A 20646-nucleotide genomic window follows, 5' to 3' on the forward strand; every position below is an offset into this window, starting at 1 on the left:
TGATAATCCTCTAATCGCCTGAGCCAAGGTGTGAAACTGGGTGTGGGTCCCAATCAGCCAGAGTTTCGGGTGTGTTCATTGTGAAACCTGGCCCCACCTTATCATGCGAATTCCTGAGGTCAGATGGCCCAGGATGTGAGTGGGCGTTAAGGCGTCTGGGAAGGGATCTCAAAACTGGATTATAGATGACAGAGAGTTGGTGTCATAAACCCCCGCCTCTGTTCAAAGATGGTCGCTCACATTGGACATAGATGGCTTCATCAGGGGGTCCTTTTGTCCCTCTGTGGGGGGTTACAGAACCGGACCCCGGAACGGGACCTCCAGGGTTGCTCTTCGTCCCCTCCTCAGTAAGGTCACGAGTGTTACATTGGGCTCATACTGCCAGATTCACTTGCCACCCGCGGGTCCACCGCACTATTACCTTCCTCCAACGTTTCGCCTGGTGGCCTTCCCTTGCCAAAGACGTCCGTGAGTATATTTCCGCATGCTCGACCTGCACTCAAAACAAGAGCGTCCATCAACCACCCTCTGGCCTCCTTCACCCTCTGCCGACTCCGAGTCGCCCTTGGTCGCACATCGCTGTTGGCTTCATCACTGGTCTGCCCGTCTCGTCAGGTAACTCTGTTATTCTCACCATTGTGGACCGCTTCTCCAAAGCTGCTCATTTTGTCGCCCTCCCTAAGCTCCCCACTGCTCTAGAGACCGCCCGGCTGCTAGCTGACCACGTGTTTCGTCTCCATGGAATCCCCACGGACATTGTGTCAGACAGAGGACCGCAGTTCACGTCACGTGTCTGGAAGGAGTTCTGCAGTGCCCTCGGAGCTCAGGTCAGTCTCTCCTCTGGTTTCCACCCACAGACAAATGGCCAAACGGAGCGTGCCAACCAGGAGCTCGAAGCAGCTCTCCGGTGCCTGGTCTCCACTAACCAGTCAACTTGGAGCGAGCAACTGTCATGGATTGAGTATGCTCATAACAGCCTTACCTCCTCTGCCACCGGTGTGTCCCCTTTCGAGGCGTCCTTGGGCTATCAACCGCCACTCTTCCCAGCTGTCCAGGGTGAGCACTTTGCTCCCTCTGTCCAACAGCATCTTCGGAGGTGTCGGCGCGCCTGGAGAGCGACTCGGGCCTCCCGTCTCCGCACGGTGGAACGCAATAAGCGCCTGGTGGATCGCCACCGGACCCCTGCTCCCACCTACACACCTGGACAAAAGGTTTGGCTGTCTACCAGATTCATCCCACTCAGGTCTGAATCCAAGAAACTGTCTCCCACTTTCATCGGTCCCTTTGATGTCGACTCTGTGATTAACCCTGTCTCTGTCCGCCTTAAACTGCCCCGAAATATGTAGTTCCATAACACCTTCCACGTGTCGCAAGTGAAGCCGTGTCTCTCTAGTCCTCTGTGCCCTCCTTCCGGACCCACTCCACCCGCCCGGGTCATTGATGGCCACCCGGCTTTCACCATTTCGAGGATCATGGATGTCCGGCGCCGGGGGCGCGGTCTGTAGTATCTCGTGGATTGGGAGGGCTACGGGATGGAGGAGCGTTCTTGGATCCCGCGGGCGGCCCTCTTGGATCGGGGTATGGTGCGGGCGTTCCATGCGGCTCACCCTGATAAGCCTGGGGGTCGCCAGGAGGCTCCCGTCGGGGGGGGGGGGGGGGGGGGTACTGTCACGGCCAGGCGGATCAGCTGCACGCTGATCAGCCCTCTCTGTTTCTCTTCCTCTTCTCTCTCGCCGGGGCGGAACTCACTGTGGGTTCACGCCCTCGGCCTATGCCCTCGGAAGATGAGACCCAGGTGTCTCATTAAGGGGAGCAGCATTTAAGCCAGGAGGTGACTGCTGTTTGTCACTGGATCGTTGTCTACCACGCGTTAGTGAAGTCAAGCTACAGCAAGTTTAGTTAAGAGTGTTTTCCTCTGTGCGTCGTTCTTAACCCTGTCTCCCTGTCTACAGAGCTTCCTGGATTTTTCCCCGTGTGATTCCCGTGTGGCAGTGTCGGAGTGTGAGCCTGTGATCCTGTGAGTGGATATTCTGAAGAACGCGTGCTTTCCCTTGGACTTCCCTGGAGACCCCTTCTCCCCCCACTCAGCTGTATATAACACCCCCCCCCCCGCACATTCTTGTATATACACCTGGTGACTTGTAAATAAACCCTTCTTGTGAGCATTAGAACCGGAGTCCTGTGCTTGAGTCCTCCTCCAAACCGTAACAGAAACTTCTGGTTTCAGTCTGGGGATTAAATTGTGTTAAAATGTACAAAACAGTGATGTCCTGTTTTGTGACGAGGACCCAGGCACAGAGAGACTTGATGAATTTAAGAATCTTATGATTTAATAAAGAAATTTGCAGACTTGCACAGAGGGGTAAAATTATGATGACTGATAAAGGAGACGAAGACAACAGACGATGTTGACAGGGAGGATGCAGGGACTGAAAGAGGCAGGGAAGAAGTCTCATTGTGACGAGTAAAGTCTATCTTGGCTGGCTGGGCAGCTCTCTGTGTGCTCAGCTCCCCCAAAGCTCTGATCCTAGAATCGCCCCTGGCTTTAAGTAAAGCTTCAAACGCAAGTGGGATACTTAGACGTTTTGTTAAGTGGAGCTCCCTGTCAAGCTGCGGGGAGCGCTTATAAATGAATTAGGGCCTAGAAATTTGATCGCTATCGGTGAGGGCGTTCCCGAAGCGGGTAAAATTGAGGGTGGGCGAACCTGGGCCTTAGAGGCTTTTAAATTAGTCGAAAAGTTAAGTTAGGGCGTCGGGGGGTTCCCCGGAGGCATCTTCCTTGGGGGGGCTCAACCCGGGGTAGCGGTCATGTCCGGTTAGGGGCTCTGTTGGCTCTCCGGTGACTGTTTCCTCGCGGCTGCGTGCAGCGGGGCTAGGGGAGGGTCTGTGCTGACGGACGTGGGTTACTGACCTGGTAGCCTGGCTGGCCCTGGGTGGGTCCGGGATGGGCGTGAGGTTCTGGGGGCGCTCCGTCTCTGGGCTGGGACCCGGACTGGGCCTCGGGGGCTTGGGTCCTGGTTGGTGTGTTGCCGGGGTTGTGGGCGGGTGGGTGCATGGGGGCCCAGCCCTGGAGCAGGGTGCCGCCGGTGCGTCGAGCCACCTGGGGGGCTCTTCAACTGGTGGGGGAGATTGTCACATCTTGCAGGAGCTTTCCTCTCCTCAGGAGCTCCCTCTGCAGGAGGGGGAGATACAGGAGAGGTGGAGGAAGATCTCAGCCTGGGTGTTTATTGTCTTATGTAGTCTGGAAGATGAGTGGATGGTGGGGTGGGTGCAGTTTTCTCTGTGGTGGGGTTGGGTGGACTGTCCCGGGCTCTGTGGGGCCGGGCGGCGCTGCTGCACTGGGCCCGGTCTGGATGGGCCTGGGCCCCCTTTCCCTGGCGGGTCGCGGAGTATGGGGGTGCCTACTGGGGTCAGCGGGGGAGCTGGCCCCAGGGAGGGGTCACTTGCCCCTCCCTTCCTTCCCTCCCCATCTCCAGCTGCCTCCCTCTTCCCGCTCCACCACAACCACCCACACATGCAGGGCCTTGGAGTAGGGGTATGTCACCAGGGTGCAGAGGAGGCTACCCCCCCTCTGTCCCCTTCTGGCTGCCTCTGCCTCAATTTTATCCCACAACTTAGACATTCACATTACTCACACTCTCATTACACATACATATAGGATCTTGGGGGTGGGCACGATATACGGAGTCCAAAGTACCATCAGGGTGTACACCCCACCCCTGGCATCGTTGCCCACCTCTCAATTTTAAATACACGTAGACATTGAGGGCTAGCAGGAGGGACCATGCGCTTACCTGCTGCTCTCTGGCAGGTAGCTCCATGCCCTCCTGGGTTTTAAATGCACCTTAGAACACACATGCATTAACATTACAATGAGCGGGTGGAGGGAGGTTTGGAGTCTTCTCTCACCCCCGTTCTCTGCGACCTGCTGGAGCAGGGGGGCTAGGAGGAGGAGTTGGCCGTCCGACTGCGGTCTGGAGTGTGGAGCCTTCCTGCTGCTGCGGAGTCGGGGCGGTCTGCCTCCCTCCACCGCAGGGAAAAGGGAAACACCACCTGGGTCTGGGTGCAGTTCCCCCCTCCAGGGGCGAGGGCACCTAGACCCGGTTTGTAGAGTACGCTTGGGGAGTGTGATCGTGTGTACAACGTCTCTTTATGTCTGTCTCCACGTTGGTTGAGTGTGGAGTAAGTGCATATGAGAGCATGAGGGTGGGAATGGATGTTTGTATCTGTGTGTGCCTGTATGTCTGTGTCTATATGTCAGGTTGGGTGTCAGGCGCCACCTCTCTGGGGACATCTCAGGCCCTCCAAGGTTTGGAGGCCTATCTCCCCCTACCACCACTTCCCCTGCCAGTGGCGGACCCCCTCAGACATCGGTGCGTTGGTGGTTCTTTGTGTCCGGGGATGGGCGTCCAGGTACACACCGGCTCACTCCTTGGCGGCCGCTTATCGGGGCCTGGAGCCTGGGGCTCGCTCGGGCCACTTCGGAGGTGGGGTGCCCCCGGCCTCTCGGCCTGGGGCTCGGTCACTCAGGCGCAGCTGGCTGCCGGCGGAGCTCACGGGCGCGTCACTGCAACTCCCCCTGGCTTCTGCTCCGCGGCTGCTGAGTGAGCCCTCATCTGGGACTCTCCTCAGCTCTTTCCGGGACAGTGGCGCAGCTGCCCCTCTGTTGGTCTTCCTTGGTCTCTTGTGTTCTGGGGGCCTCTGGATGTCTGGAGTTTTGATCTCCTCCACACCTGCTTCACGCCCTGGAGGACGGGGCTGTGGCCCCCCCACACCCTCTAGCAGATTATTACATGAAGGAACCTTTTAAAAAAACAAAAAACAAGCGCGTCCATGCTCACAGGTGTACACACGGGTGATCACACCCACAAACTACACCCTTTTTGGCTCCTACCTCAAAGCACACTGTGTTCTGTTGATCTTATGTGCTGCACAATAATGTTTAACATTTAGTATTTACTGTCATATTCCCATATATCATTGTGATGTTGTTTATTCTATTACTCTTGTTCTCTTCTGCTTGCTTTCTTTTTTCTTTCTCAGCAGGTGATCCAGGTGATTGATATATGCATTTTTTTTCTCTGCCCGTTCTGTTGGTTTTTGTCTTTTGCCCTTCTCCCCCGTCCCTCTTCTCAGCTGTTTCTCTTTCCCTCTTTCTTTCTCCCCTTCTTTCCCCCAGTCAAGTCTGTCCCGTATTCAGTAAGTGAAAATAAAATAAACAATAAAAGGTGAATCAAATGGACCATTACGGCAAGGCTGGGATGGTCAGTTTGGTAAAGTAAATCCGTTGGGCATCTTTCTTTGCCTTTAGACAACAATTCTGATGGCAAAAGAGCCAAACGGGACAGGCCAAAAAAAAAAAGTAATCACCTCCCCCTTATGTGTAGAAGAGAAAAGAAAAAAAAAAAAAAAAAAAGAACCAATTTTTGATTCCTATACTTCAAGTGCTGAGCCTTTCTTTCTTAGCTCAAGTTCCTATTCTTCTTTCAGAACCTGAGCATTTGCATCTCTTCAAAAAGCCTCCTAGCAAGTGCCCAAATAACCACACCCTGTTAAATGTCAGCACTGTCAGACTATCCATGTCTTCTAAAAAGGAAGACAAGAACTAAGGTTATGCATTAGATTCTTGCCAAATAAACTATATCATATTAAGTAAAAAAAAGATGTGTGCAAATAAATTGATAACAAAACTTTAGATGAGAAGTTACATTGTATTCATAATAAGACATTTTTTTTATCATGCTTCTTTCTGAAAGTCTGTTTAACTGGAGTATAACATTGCCTCAAATATAATTTTATCAGATTTTTTATGGTCCTTTATATTTCATAAGGTCAATAAGTTATTCAATAAAGAAGATCTGTAATGACACATCTGTGCTTCCTGGTTGTTTGGTAGCTTATCTATGCTTTACATTACTTCCCCTTTCCCATGATGTCAAGCTCATTGCTGACATCACAAAAAAAAAAAAAAAAAGAAAAAGAAAAGTTAAGTGTACCGGTACTGAGGTTTTGAAGATGAAGTGAAGTTGTGATATGGAAATGGAAATAATTTATCTTTATTGGTGTCTTTATAAATGTGTGAATGTATAAATGAAGTGTAAAATTGTTATTTGGATGAATGATTTAAGGTGCATGTAGTGGCGGCACTCCGTCTCTATTTCACTCTTCTGTACCACCTTTAGGAGTCAGTCCGGCAACATGCATTTGAAACGCGAGCAAGTCCAGGTACTTTTCTTGCAAAAAATATGTTTATTGAAACTTTTAATTTACATGGCAAGACTCGGTCAAAAAACTGTGTTCCTTCCAGCTTATCCGACTCCCCAACTACGTAATTACAGTGTGCCGGAAGCCCAAAATACTAAAAAGCGCATTAGAATGTTGCACTTCTATATTCTATACATTTAACAAACAGTATTTTAAAATCAACTAGAATTATATTCTTAACATCAAACATATATATTTTTCCTCTAATCATTTTACCAGTACCAATAAAATTAACCTTTAATTGGCTTTTACATCATCCGGCCCCTAATTGGTTAGGTGAGAGAACTAAACAATTACTAACTTACACATTAATCATTAAGAGCCAACCTAATTGCTGAGGATGCTGAGGATTTTCTATGAGTCTGTGGTGGCCAGTGCGATCCTCTATGCTGTTGCATGCTGGGGGAGCAGGCTGAGGGTCGCAGATGCCAACAGACTTAATAAACTGATCCGTAAGGCCAGCAATGTTGTGGGGATGGAGCTGGACTCCCTCAAGGTGGTGTCGGAGAGGCGGATGCTGTCCAAGATAAAGACAATGTTGGATAACACCTCCCACCCACTCCATGACATGTTGGTCAGTCACAGGAGCTCGTTCAGTGAGAGACTGAGATTACCGAAAAGCACCACTGAACGACACAGGAAATCATTCCTGCCTGTGGCCATCTCCCTGTACAACGCATCCACTTAACACACTGTTTGCTGCTACAACTACACGTTTCTTTTCCAACTATTTATTTATGAGTGACTTATGTATGTATGTATGTATATATATGTATATATTGTACTATTCTTAGTTAGCGTATTGTCTGTCTTGTCTTAATGTTGGTTTAAAATGGAGCACTGTAACAAAAAATAATTTCCCCCAGGGATCAATAAAGTATTCTGATTCTGATTCTGATTCTGAATTGTAATTTCCATGAACAAACATTCTTTCTCTTCATGGATTCTTGGATGAAGCCTCCTCCAGAAGACACAACTTGTTAGCAGGTCTTTCCAGGATGTTGCTTTTAGTTTTTACTTTCAATCTTCGGACTGTTCCACTTGAGTCTGGCAACGTCTCAACCACTCTCCCCATGAGCCAGGAGTTGCGTGGAGAAGAACTGTCCACCAGCAGCACAAGATCTCCGACCACGAAGTATCTTCTCGGTTTCAGCCACTTCTGGCGCTCTTGCAGAAGTGGAAGATATTCACGAGTCCTTCTGGTCCAAAACAAATCTGCTAGATATTGAACCTGTCTCCATCTTCTTCTGGTGTATGCATCATTTTTGTTGAAGACACCTGGAGGCATGAGGGGCTGTGACTTAAGCAGCAACAGATGGCTCGGCGTTAAAGCTTCAACGTCATTTATGTCTTCTGAGACGCTTGTGAGAGGTCTGCCATTAATGATGCTTTCAATCTCACACATTATCGTATGAAGACAATCTTCATTTGGCACTTGTTCCTTCAAGAGAGCGCTGAGAATTCGACGCACTGTTCGAATTTGTCTCTCCCAAACTCCACCTTGATGTGAAGCAGCCGGGCTGTTAAAAATCCACTTTATACCTTTTGGTTGTAGGACTCTTTCTATTTTGTCGTTATCCAGTCTTTGAATGGCTTCCCTCAACTCCCTTTCCGCTGCCACAAAGTCTGTGCCATTATCTGACCTCATGATGGTAACTTGACCTCTTCTGCAGATGAAACGTCGAATCGCGTTGATACAGGAGTCTGTGTCAAGACTGTCTGCAACTTCAATATGCACAGCTCTGAGAGTGAGGCAGGTAAACATGACACCATATCTTTTGACAGTACCCCGGCCCCGCTTGACATTTAATGGGCCAAAGTAGTCGACACCAGTGTTTGTAAACGGAGGTTTGTCTGGTAGAAGACGGTCTTCAGGTAAGTCTGCCATCTTCTGCTCACCAACCCTTCCAGAAATCCTACGGCAAGTTTGACATTTGTTGATTATCTTTCTAATTGCCGAATTGGCTTGAGGAATCCAATATCTGCATCGCAATTGCGCCAGCACATAATTGCGACCACATTGACCGGTTCGTTGATGGATGTCTCTCAAAATGATTTCAGAGATTTTGCTGTGTTTAGAAAGAATTGCTGGTTGTTTAGCATTTTCTGGCAAGCCTGATTTATTGAGTCTGCCGCCAACTCTCAGCATTCCATCCCGAAGAACTGGGTCTAATTTGAACAGCTGGCTGCTACAACTGAGCTGTCCTCCCTCCTGTAGGATTTTGATCTCCTCTCCATGATGTTGTTTCTGGCTGAAACGAACAATTACTGATTCGGCAGCCTCAAGATCCTCCAAAGCAAGCGCTTTCTTTCCCATTGCAGATTTAAATGTCCTCATGTGCACTTGCAACTTTAACTTTTGCTTTTCAGGATCATTTTCATTTTTCTGGACTATTTTTGAGTACTGTTTTCTTTCTTCTTTTAACATCCACAGCACGTTCCTTAGCTTCATTATCCAGGCTACTGCTCTTTTCAGTTTATTCCAGTCTGAATAGTAGTCTATCACACTTTTCATTGGTTCCATGCCTTCCTCAACTGTCAGTATATTAACCGTTGCTGAAGTCTTGACTTCTGGATCATTTTGAAGGTTTTCCTTCTTTCTCACTGGCTGTTCTGGCCATTTGTTTTCATCTAGAAGATAGTTCGGCCCGTGAATCCATGAACCTCCTTCCAACAGATCTTTTGCCTTTAAGCCTCTGCTTGCTTGATCTGCAGGATTTTCTGCCGATGTCACATACTTCCATTCCGATGGCTTGGTTGCTTCTCGAATCAGTGAAACTCTATTTGCAACAAATGTTTTGAAGCGAGATGTTTCGCTATCAATGTATCTAAGCACAGTTGTGCTGTCCGTCCAAAAGACTGATTGTTGCAGAGGAACTTGAAGTTCTTGTCGCAGTAATCTGTCCATCCTCACTGAAATCACTGCTGCAGTCAGCTCAAGCCTAGGAATTGTGACTTGCTTGAGCGGAGAAACTCTTGATTTCCCAATGAGAAAGGCACAATGTCTCTTGCCTACTCACATGGAAGTTGGAGAGGAGTACAACATCTTCTTTCCATTTTTTCCAAATTTTTGCATGCTTTTCATTGATCTGCATTCTTTTTATATAGAGTTACAGAGGGTCTATAGACTGTAAATATAAAATAAGAGTTCGGTTACGTTGTAGAAACAGATGAAAATCCAGTGAAATATAAAGTGTGTGTGTATGCAAACTGCCGTGTGTGTGTCTGGCAGGAAGTGAAGCAGGAAGTGCACCAGCAAGTCTGAATATAGCTTGTGAGCTTGTGACATTGCAACATGAAAACAGAGGAATTACAGACTGAATGTATTAAGAAATAGTAAGGAAAATGATATTAATTAAATGTTTCAGTGTGTCAATACAGGTGGACTCTTCTCAACTTGAAAACATGAGTACAGCGGCAAAATGATAGATTAACAGAATTGGGACGAAAAACAGGCCAGGCTTTGGCTTAAAAATTTGACAGCTTCACCTCTCATTCTGTCCTTATCCTGAGAAGAAGCTTAAAGGACAGTCAATCTCCTGATGAAGACAGAAGACAGACAGAGCAACACCGTGTACTCGAAGAATTAACAGCAGTCAAAAAGACAGTGCAACTGACCTATAACACTATAACACTGAACTAAAACACAGAAGACTCCAGCAGCAGCATGTAAGAAAACACTTGATGGAACATGCACTCTGAATTACAAGCTGGGAAGTTGAGCAGTGAGATGACTGTGTGAAAGCACTGGACAGCACTGGACACTGAGTTTCATATTTGCCATGCTGGGAGTTAACCTACAACAAAAGACTGAAACGATCAAGAGAGAAGGAATGGAGAGAAGAAACAGCGTTCGAAACAAATGTATCCATATATTTCTGTGGTGCTGATACTGCACTGAGCGGACAGCTCCTGAAGTGTTTGAAGTGTTGGAATGTGGAAATTTTAACATCGCTTGAAAAAACTGCCAGCTAAAAACGTCCCTCTCACCGGTAGGCTAAGGTATTTATAGCCAATTACAAGTTGAATCTGGTAGTTGGGGTTGTTAGCTAAGATACTGTCATTAAGAAGTGGAACAACTAATGTGTCTATGCGAGCTAATTTGTGATGTGCACCGCTGGCCTGGCCATTTATTTTTTAATGCACCCTCTCAGATTAATTCACTGTGTGTCGTGCCCAGGGCTGGACTGGGACAAAAAATCAGCCCGCGCATTTTGACTACAGACCGGCCCACCAGGTATTAAAGCCATAAAGCCTTTGAACGAAAACAAACGCTGTTGTGACAGTGATGTACAGTCTTGTTGCTACATGTATGATTTCTATACATCTTACATCAGATGAAAACTGTGGTTGTAAGATTCAGATAATTATTTAATAAAAGTGAAACTTTTTAAATGAGAATAAGAAAGAAAAGTATTTCTTTGTGCCCCCCCCCCCCCCCCCCCTCTCCCTGTTAATGCCCTACCTTGCCCCCTGGCAAAACTTTGCTAGATATCATGACCAGAAGCTTTTACAGCTGTGGCTCCAGTAAACATCCGCTGATACTAGAAATTAATATTAAATAAATTCTAAGAACAGCTGATCAAGCTTAAACATTCTGCTGTTGTTTAGCTCAACGTCTGTTGGTTTCCTCTTTCTGCTGCAAAGTGAGAAATAAACGAGCAACAGACGAGACTTGAGTCAGAAACGCCGATCAGCTGATCATTGATAAGTTTCATGATTGAAGTAGCAACAGGAGAGGGATAGAATGAGAGAAGAAGAGGCAGCTGACAGCGTAAAGACAGAATAACTCCAGCTTTGTGTCTATTTTTTTCATTCTAGCTGAAGTACGGGACAAACTGTTCCTTTTCAGCACATTACGAAACGCGTAATATTTTCTCCGATTCGCAATTTTTAGAGAAATTAGAATTATTAATTATTTAGAAATTTTGAGAATAAAGTCAACATTTCAAGAAAAACATTAAAATTCAGTTTTGAGAAAAAAAGTTGAAATGTGAATATGACAGTTGTTCTTCCAAGACAAATTGCCACAGCTGCTATACCCACTACAAAATGGCTAGTGTAGATAAGTTGTTCAAATCGTGCTTCAAAGTGCTAGTTACAAGGAAATTATTTCCTTTTTAGGTCATAAATACGGTGTAGCGATAAGTTTAAGGATGTTGAGGAGGCTTTGCAGAAAACTGCAAGAATGAACAAAAACAACATTTTTCATTTGTACAAAATTAAGTGGCTGGCAGTGGACAGATGCAAGGGGATCTATGGCCCTAATACTCATTTGTAAGATATGACATCTTCAGTAGTGTTGAATTAACTAAAATAAAATAAAAAAACAAAACAAATTTAAAGCAATTGAAGACAATACATTTGCTGCCACTTACTGACTCAAAATCATCCTGATATTATGAGTTATAAAACTATACAACAATTTTTAGAGAGGCAGCCAGAAAACTTTATAAAACACATTGTCAATTGTATGTGTCTCTTCACTGTGGACTCCTGTTCCTAAGTTAGTATTTGCTCACAACATACTGGAGCCACACTCCACCCCTCTCTGTTTCTTCAATTTCAGTTGAACTATAGCTTGTTTGCATTTAATATAAAAATGTGACAAACTGTAACATCAGTAAATACTTGATAAATATACAATTACAGTATCATAGCCTGAATACATCTACCTTCAAGGACTGCACATGCGTAAGAATTTGTATTTATCTTTAATATTAGAGTCAGGGATGTCCTGCATTCATCTGATGCTGTAATCTATTTGCATATGCTCCACTGATACTACTACTAGGCTGTAGGAAAGAAAAGTGTCTGGACTTCTTTAAGTTGCCTGAAGATGTTTCACCTCTCATCTGTCAGGCGTTGTGTGGAGGCGAGGAAGAAGGAACCCAAACGCAGGACTCGCAGGTAGGTGAAGACTGGTGAAGGTTTATTATAAGGAGTGGATGAACAGAACAGAGGTAGAAAATGGCTGGCTGGCTGGACGAATGACTGAAGGACTGAAGGACTGACTGAATGGCTGGCTGGCTGAACGCAGGCGGAAACGACAACATAACATCAATGACACGACAAGGGCTGAAGGGAAGAGAGGGCTTAAATACATAGACTGATGAGGATGATAATGAGAGACCGGTGAGTACACAGCTGAACATAATCTGGCTAATGACACGAGACGAGTTGACACAGGAAAAGCAGGGAGTGAGAACATGGAAGTGGCAAAATAAACTGAACACGAACATGAACAAAACTGAAAACACTGGGTCACCGACCCAGGAACCCTGACATCATCCAAGAAGCTTCTTCCGTTCTTCACGCCTTGGCTCGTGTAATTAGGTAGAGGATCAATTGGGGTCCATGTCCCTCTTGGGGCACACTCCCATAGGGCTTAAATCTGGGACTCTCCACCATTTGACCTTGGAACTGAAGGAGCTTCTCGGATGAGAGGTGAAACATCTTCAATCAACTTAAAGAAGACTCTTTTCTTTCCAAGCTCCTTAGGCTATGATGACCTGGGTGACTGAGAACCTTCACAAACATATAGATCTAGTAACAACGTAACACTTGTGATAGGTTTGTAGCTTGAACCTATTCGCTGGAACGTTGAAGACAATATAATTACACAGCAAGCAAGACACGAAGTAGGCAAAGTTCTTCATGTTTCTCGTGCACGGGAGAGAACCGGACAAACGCCGTTCCTTCGCTTGACCCCAGTTGCTCTCTCCGTTCTCCCGTAACACTGCTCTTTTATTGAGGTTACATGAATATGCATAGGTTCATTAACATATGACGTCTACATACACACAAAGAGTACCGTGTGTGTGTATGTGTGTGTGTGTGTGTGTGTGTGTGTGGGGTCAGAGTGTGACCCCATAAATGACTTCCCTAAACCTGCTGGTCTGGAAGTCCAACAGTTCATCTAAACAAAAGGCACTTAGCCTAAAACAGATATAGCCACGTTAATCCTACCATAAAACAATAAAACAAGGTACGACCTCTTCTCATGCTCCCAGGATGTAGGTGTGCATTCCAGTGTGGAATACACACCAAGCCTTTGCAGCCTGTTAAAGATCACACATCCTATCACTACACAATCGATTATGCACCTCTAAGCATATATGGTTAAATATTTCTAAGCATAAATGACAATCAACAATACAAAACCTAACAACTTGCAATGTGTGTGAGCACATTTTCAACCGATTTTACATCTAGAGATAAATTCCATATATATTAACCATGCACATGGTCTGCAATTCTTGTAAATGAGATAGTAAGCAGTCATCTGTTAAAATGTTATGGGTATGTTGATTTAATATTTTATACAATAATGCCAGCCAAACCTGCCAATGTTGGCTGAGCAACAAAAATATGAACACCAAAAAAGGGTTAAAAGGGCAGCAGAAGCAAGGTCTGCTAATCAGTACACCTTGGGTAATCGATCTTCATGAGGTGTGACCGTGTCTATAAAAGCAGAAATTTTAACAGTTTATTGGTTGGTAACACAATGCAACAATTTACTTGCACCGTGTTAATTTGAAAAAAAGTTGAATGAGTTTTCTTTGTTTGGGCCTTCAAGGACAAAGACGGGTTAGGTTTAGGAAGTTACATCTGAACTAATCACAAGTGTTCTGGAACAGCTTCCTTTCCACAAATGATATCAAAGTAGTAGCTGATTATTCAGGATTTTGTATGATAAGGATTTTAAAATCAATAATGCAATTTAACAGGGAGCATATGGGCAGAAATCTGTGCCATCAGAAACTGAATTTGAATAAGTTAAATTTGAATTTGAATTGCTCAGATTGAATCTTTTATGCTTATTGTAGCTGCTAGCTAAAAACGCTAATTTAGCGTAGTTTGCCCTGAATTCAGCTTTGACAAACAAATATGATCGACTGTTTCTAGTAGAATTCCAAAGTTGTCATCTTGGACCCTCTCAGAGTACCCCCTCTGTATGCTTGCAGAGACCCCTACAGTAGGGAAACATGCAAAACGGTGTCCAAACCTTTGTATTTTAGCTTTATTTATGTCTTACACAGCATCCCAACTCTTTAGCTAACTTAATAACTTTAGCTAAAGTGAATAGTTAGTCTAATTCATTAGTGCAACATTACTGGATCACCTCTGTTTGAAGTGATATAATATGATATACAACTATCACTGTGTTTAACTACCATAATAATTCTACTTAATTAGATTTTTTTTTTTTAAACATACTGCTCCATTAATATGTTTGACAGGCTGAAGTTGTCGGGTCACCTCCTAAATCGACCATCTTTTACAGGTGTTTTGTGCCAGAAATGGAGTGTCCACTGAAGACTGAAGATACTGAATCTCTACGCCTTGCCATCCATCCCTCTTGTGCCTTCATCTAGACAAGAGACAAACTTAACCACTCTCATATGCTCTGTACCTACATCACCTTCCCTGACAGTCGTAGCTTGGCTCATCTGAGGGTGAAATTATAAGAATGTGTTATTTTGCAAAGTGCTCTCTAGGGTTCCTAAATAAAATATGGCATTGAGGTCTTTTGAATTAATCCCTTCTTCTAAAATATAAGAACCTCTCCTGGTTTTAATGGCACTTTGGATTTCCTTACTTTCTGTTCCACTCCCAACCCCAAATAGATGCTGACAAGCTGCCACAGTAACATGGAAGAGGGAAAGAAGTTGGAAAGGACTACTACAAATAAACCTAATGCCTAACAATGTAAAATAAGAACAATAATAAAGATAAGATGAAGTAACAAGTTTTTAGTTTTTTGTTTATTCCAAATGATCATCCAGATGTCTGTGACATGTGATGACAAACACCATAATGGAAGGCCTTAGTCATCACATGCTTAAACTCATATATTTTTGCATATGCTGAACAGGCAGTCAGACATGCTGTAACTGTGGGGTAGAAAACAGCATAAACACCATATGGCAGGGGTCTCAAACTCCAGTCCTTGAGGGCATGGAAAAGTTCCATGACACTGGCCCTTGAGGACTGGAGTTTGAGACCCCTGTCATATGGAATATGACAGGTGTGGTTGAACTGCATGAAGACTGAAGCTTCTCTTCTCTTCTGGCAGGACAGGAATGTGGCCTTGTCCTGTGAGCCACTGTAAGGATGTACTTAGAGTAGAACTGGACTGTCACCGACCTCAGGCTCTTCACCCTTTTCAAAGACAAAGCAGTCATTTAGATAAAATATTAGATATTGTTTACCTGTAAATGCACAAAGTAAATTTAGAAATGTAATTATTGTCAAGAGTGAACAAGCACTGATAGTGTAATCTACAGCTGTGGCCAAACGTTTAGAGAATGAGAAGTGTTGTTTGCTTATTTACAAAGTTTGCTGTTTCAGTGATGGTTGTATATCATATTATATCACTTCAAACAGAGGTGATCCAGTAATGCTGCACTAATGAATTAGACTAACTATTCACTTTAGCTAAAGTTATTAAGTTAGCTAAAGAGTTGGGATGCTGTGTAAGACATAAATAAAGCTAAAATACAAAGGTTTGGGAACTGTTTTGCATGTTTCCCTACTGTAGGGGTCTCTGCAAGCATACAGAGGGGGTCCAAGATGACAACTTTGGAATTCTACTAGAAACAGTCGATCATATTTGTTTGTCAAAGCTGAATTCAGGGCAAACTACGCTAAATTAGCGTTTTTAGCTAGCAGCTACAATAAGCATAAAAGTTACCGTACGGCTATCATTTGTTAACATGACGCTTGTTCTTATACATGTAGTACATTTATTACCAACCTGAGAGTTCATCCGCTGGTCATTCGACATGACGAATGACTTCTGAAGTCTTAATTCAGCTCAAAATGCTGTAGATTCCCGTCAGTAACACTTTCGGTCCACTAGTAAAACGTAGCTCTATTAATCTGCGCTTGAACCGGAACCGGATGTAAGTTCCAAAAAACTGAATTTTGGAACTGAAATTGAATTGTAGAACTGAATGGTGAGAAATGAAACTGAAATTATTCGAGAGCTGAATTTTTAAAGGATAGAATGCAGTTTCAAAGCAAATCAATTCATTTTCAAAATATAAAATTCAATTTCAATTTAGTGATGATCATTTTCAAACCATAAATTCAATTTCAAATTAGACTAATTCAAATTCAGTTTTCAAAAGCATTTATTCAAGTTACAATTCAGATTCAATCTGAGCAATTCAAATTCAAATTTAACTTATTCAAATTCAGTTTCTGATGGCACAGATTTCTGCCCATAGGAGCAGATGTAAAGATTGTTGGTTGGTTGTTAAAAAAAAAAAGAAGAAGAATTTTCCAATCTGTTTTATGTGTCTGCTTTTTGGTCCTTATACACCTCAACACATAAACTGTGTACCCCATAGATTATGACAGTAAGATTCATTAAAGTCGTTAAATCTCAGTTTTGATTTAGATTTTGTTTTACATGTTTCTGTTATATACTGTATAATACAAAGATTTAAAATTTCAAAAAGTTCTGTTGTCAAATAAATCCAAATAGCTTTTCCACAGCTCCACATAGTTCACAGGTGCTCACAAACACATCCATGCCTTTAACAGAAAATCAGGGAATTCAGCTTGAGGTTTAAAGTCAAGACACAAAAAAATGTAAGTTTTAGCTTTATTTATATAAAGTTTTAAAATACCACTTTTCATTACATATATTTCATTACATATTTTATATTTACAGTAATATTTACATATTACTTTTAAAATGTATATTAAAATCTATTTCCAATCATAACACTGTGTTTCAGGCTTTTCTGTCACAGACAAACTGTAATTTTACTCATTTCAAATTATTTAAATCTGCCTGCCTAATATACAAAGTTATACATGGTCTGGCGCGTCCACTAATGAGTGATTTTATTAAACAAAAGTCTAGCATATTTGCCGGGTCTCGACTGACTCGAGCCACTGTTAGAGGTGAATTGACATTCAGGCGGACGACCTTTTCACAGAATGCTCTGTCATATCAGGGAGTGAGCTTCTGGAATAGTCTTCCACTGTCAGTGAGGGAAAGTACAAGTATACCCATCTTTAAGAGTCACTTAAAAGGGCGGCTGAGGGACACACAAACATGTGATCATGTTTAATAATCATGCTTTATATTGGACGTGAAAAAGAGTTAATGTATTAGAAAAATGGAGACAACTAATAGTGTAATGGGTCAGTGCAATATCAGGACAGTCAGGGCATGTGCAATAGTGGGGTTTGTGCAATATAATTGATGTGTTTATCTTATTGATATCTATATCATCCTCTGTTGTCCACTCTTCTTGTGATTGCAGAGGGTCTGCAGATGGAAATTAGCCCAATGCTATAATCTGGCATATTTACATTTGTTAAAATGTTCATTAATGGATGTCTGGAGTTTTGATCTCCTCCATACCTGCTTCATGCCCTGGAGGACGGGGCTGTGGCCCCCCCACACCCTCTAGCAGATCATTACATGAAGGAACCTTTTAAAAAAACAAAAAACAAATGCGTCCATGCTCACAGGTGTACACACGGGTGATCACACCCACAAACTACACCCTTTTTGGCTCCTACCTCAAAGCACACTGTGTTCTGTTGATCTTATGTGCTGCACAATAATGTTTAATATTTAGTATTTACTGTCATATTCCCATATATCATTGTGATGTTGTTTATTCTATCACTCTTGTTCTCTTCTGCTTGTTTTCTTTTTTCTTTCTCAGCAGGTGACCCAGGTGATTGATATATGCATTTTTTTCTTCTTTTTTTTCTTTTTCTGCTCATTCTGTTGGTTTTTGTTTTTTGCCCTTCTCCCCCGTCCCTCTTCTCAGCTGTTTCTCTTTCCCTCTTTCTTTCTCCCCTTCTTTCCCCCAGTCAAGTCTGTCCCATATTCAGTAAGTGAAAATAAAATAAACAATAAAAGGTGAATCAAATGGACCATTATGGCAAGGCTGGGATGGTCAATTTGGTAAAGTAAATCCGTTGGGCATCTTTCTTTGCCTTTAGACAACAATTCTGATGGCAAAAGAACCAAACGGGACAGGCAAAAAAAAAAAAAAAAAAAGTTCATTAATATGTATCACCCCTCTTTCTAAATAAAATAAATAAATACATTTGAAAATAAAAAAGATCACAAATTGTATTAGTGTGGTTCTGAATCCCTTCCTTAGTTTCCCCTCTGATGTTACAAATATATCCTTATGTACTGTATGTTGCAACTTCAACTACACCCCTCTCTTTAAGTCGAATTAAAATGCAGTTTACATGCAATTTATGACAGTGACAACAATTTACAGTTTATTGATATTGAACCTATAAGAAATCCACATACAGTCATACAGATTTAAATTTCTTATCAACATTGACATACATCAAAATTTTGCTGCATCTTTTCTGTGTAGTTTTGATTATGATATACTGTAAGTGCTCTTGTCATGCTACCTGTAGTTTGATTTATTACACCGTTCCAATGTACCGAAGAGAGAATTCAAATTATGTGCAAACAAATTTTAGTATCCAAATCAGGGTCATTAGCCATGTTGGTGTGTTGGTGTCCGAGTGCACAGTATATGTGATTGGTGACAGCTGTTGCTGCAGTCAAACTATTATTGATAGCTTATTTTTAATTAAGTTCTTTGACAACAAGCTATTTAAACTATGCAAAGTTCTACATCAACTAATTCAGTTCAGGTTCATAAGTGTTTTATCTTGACAGCTCACTAAATCAAAGGTCAAATAATAGGTTTATATAAGGTTTTATATAAGTTTAACCATTAAAAAAACTTTAACATGTTGCGCATTTTTTTTTCTTTTTTGTTGTTTTTGTTGTTTGTAATCACTGAAATTAATGGAAAAAATTAAAAGGAGAATTGTGTAATGAAAATGTGACAACCATGCTATCATAGCTGCTTTGCAGTGAGGTAAAAGAAAATGATGTGCAAAAGTGGTAACATAAAACACTCTAAATACAAATTACATCTAAATGACAGAAAAATAGCTACAACATTTTATTTTAATGGTATAAAATCTCAACACACACAATACATAATTATGCCACTACAAAGAGATATAGTTATTATTTGCAAGAGCAAACAAACAAATAACCTGGAACATTTTTGATTTTTAGAAGTCAGGAAAGTTTTCAACGTTATATATGTTAAACATCAATATGTATGCTTTATTGTTGGTGATTGGTGGTTATGTGCCAAAGTAAAGATGGATGGATGGATAGAAATGTAGTTTAATGTGTGATTGCAGTCTGAAATTAAAGCAAAAGTAAAAATAGGCAATTGTAGTTAAAAAAAAAAAAAAAGTTCCCATAAATGTGTGGTACTTGTAAGTTTCTTTGCTTTCACTCTTCTGTCCAGTTCATCCCAAACCAGCTCGATGGGGTTTAAGTCTGCAGACTGTGCTGACCCTGGATCCAGCAAAACAGCCCCAGACCATCATACTTCCTCCTCTCCTCTATGTTTGACAGTTGATGCCACACACTGTGGAAACATCCTTTCGCTTACTTGATGCCGCACAAACATCCTTCATGATGAACTGAATCTTTCCGATTTTGATTCATCAATCCATAACACTTTCTTCCAGTTCTTAGTAGTCCAATGGCAGTTTTTCATTGCCCAGGCAAGCCTCTTTGTCTTATTTTTACAATGGCCCAGGCTGCAGCTCAGATTCTTCTATTTATAATTGTAACTAAGACTATGACCACTGTAAAGCTGTTCATAAAGCTGTTGTCCTGTGACTCACCTATCACATAAGCTGTTAACTCTCAGAAACTCCTCTGTTTCAGTTGTAGCTTTGATTCTGCCAGACCTCTTCCTGTCAGAGTTTGCCCCAGTTTCTGAGTGCCTTTATACCAGTTCACTTTATAGGACTTGGCATCTTAAATTGCCCCAAATGACTGTGAAATTTGGGAATGTTGTAATATATATTTTTTTTCTTTCTTTTTTTTTTTCGCTTTTTTTTTTTACATTTACATCTCACCTTTAAAAGCCCTTTAGTATAATTTCCTTTTATGTCTGAATTAGCTGTTATCTTTTTTCCTTTTGATATACCGTATTAACACAATTGATTTGAATTTAGACGAAAACATAAAATCAGAGTAGAAAAAAGTTATATTTTTACAGTAACAACAACAAACATGTTTAATTATTAATTATATTTTCATAACCTGGAATGCAACTATAAACGCTGGTAATGCAGCTTCTGATTTGCCTATCCAAAGCGTGAAATGGACATGGTGGACCGGCGTGACCATTACATGCTTATGCGGTGACATTGGATTGATGCATCAGCTAAAGCAGTCTAAATGGTATTACCTAACAAAACACTAGTGGAAGGATATGTGGGATTTCTTTTAAATCAGGTTGAATTTGATGCTAGGATAAGTGTGACTGTTCCATT

At 42.6% G+C, this 20646-nt stretch overlaps 1 long non-coding RNA gene across 1 annotated transcript in view; it reads right to left on the minus strand.

The window, feature by feature from the left end:
• Window positions 1-20646, minus strand: part of LOC146674142 (uncharacterized) — a 213222-nt gene that overhangs the window by 182246 nt on the left and 10330 nt on the right. The gene's annotated exons all lie outside the window — the stretch shown is intronic.

This window comes from Rhamphochromis longiceps, linkage group LG3 (assembly GCF_057381845.1).
Source record: "Rhamphochromis longiceps isolate RC_006_pf linkage group LG3, R_longiceps_female_GT1.1, whole genome shotgun sequence".
NCBI classification, from domain to species: domain Eukaryota; kingdom Metazoa; phylum Chordata; class Actinopteri; order Cichliformes; family Cichlidae; genus Rhamphochromis; species Rhamphochromis longiceps.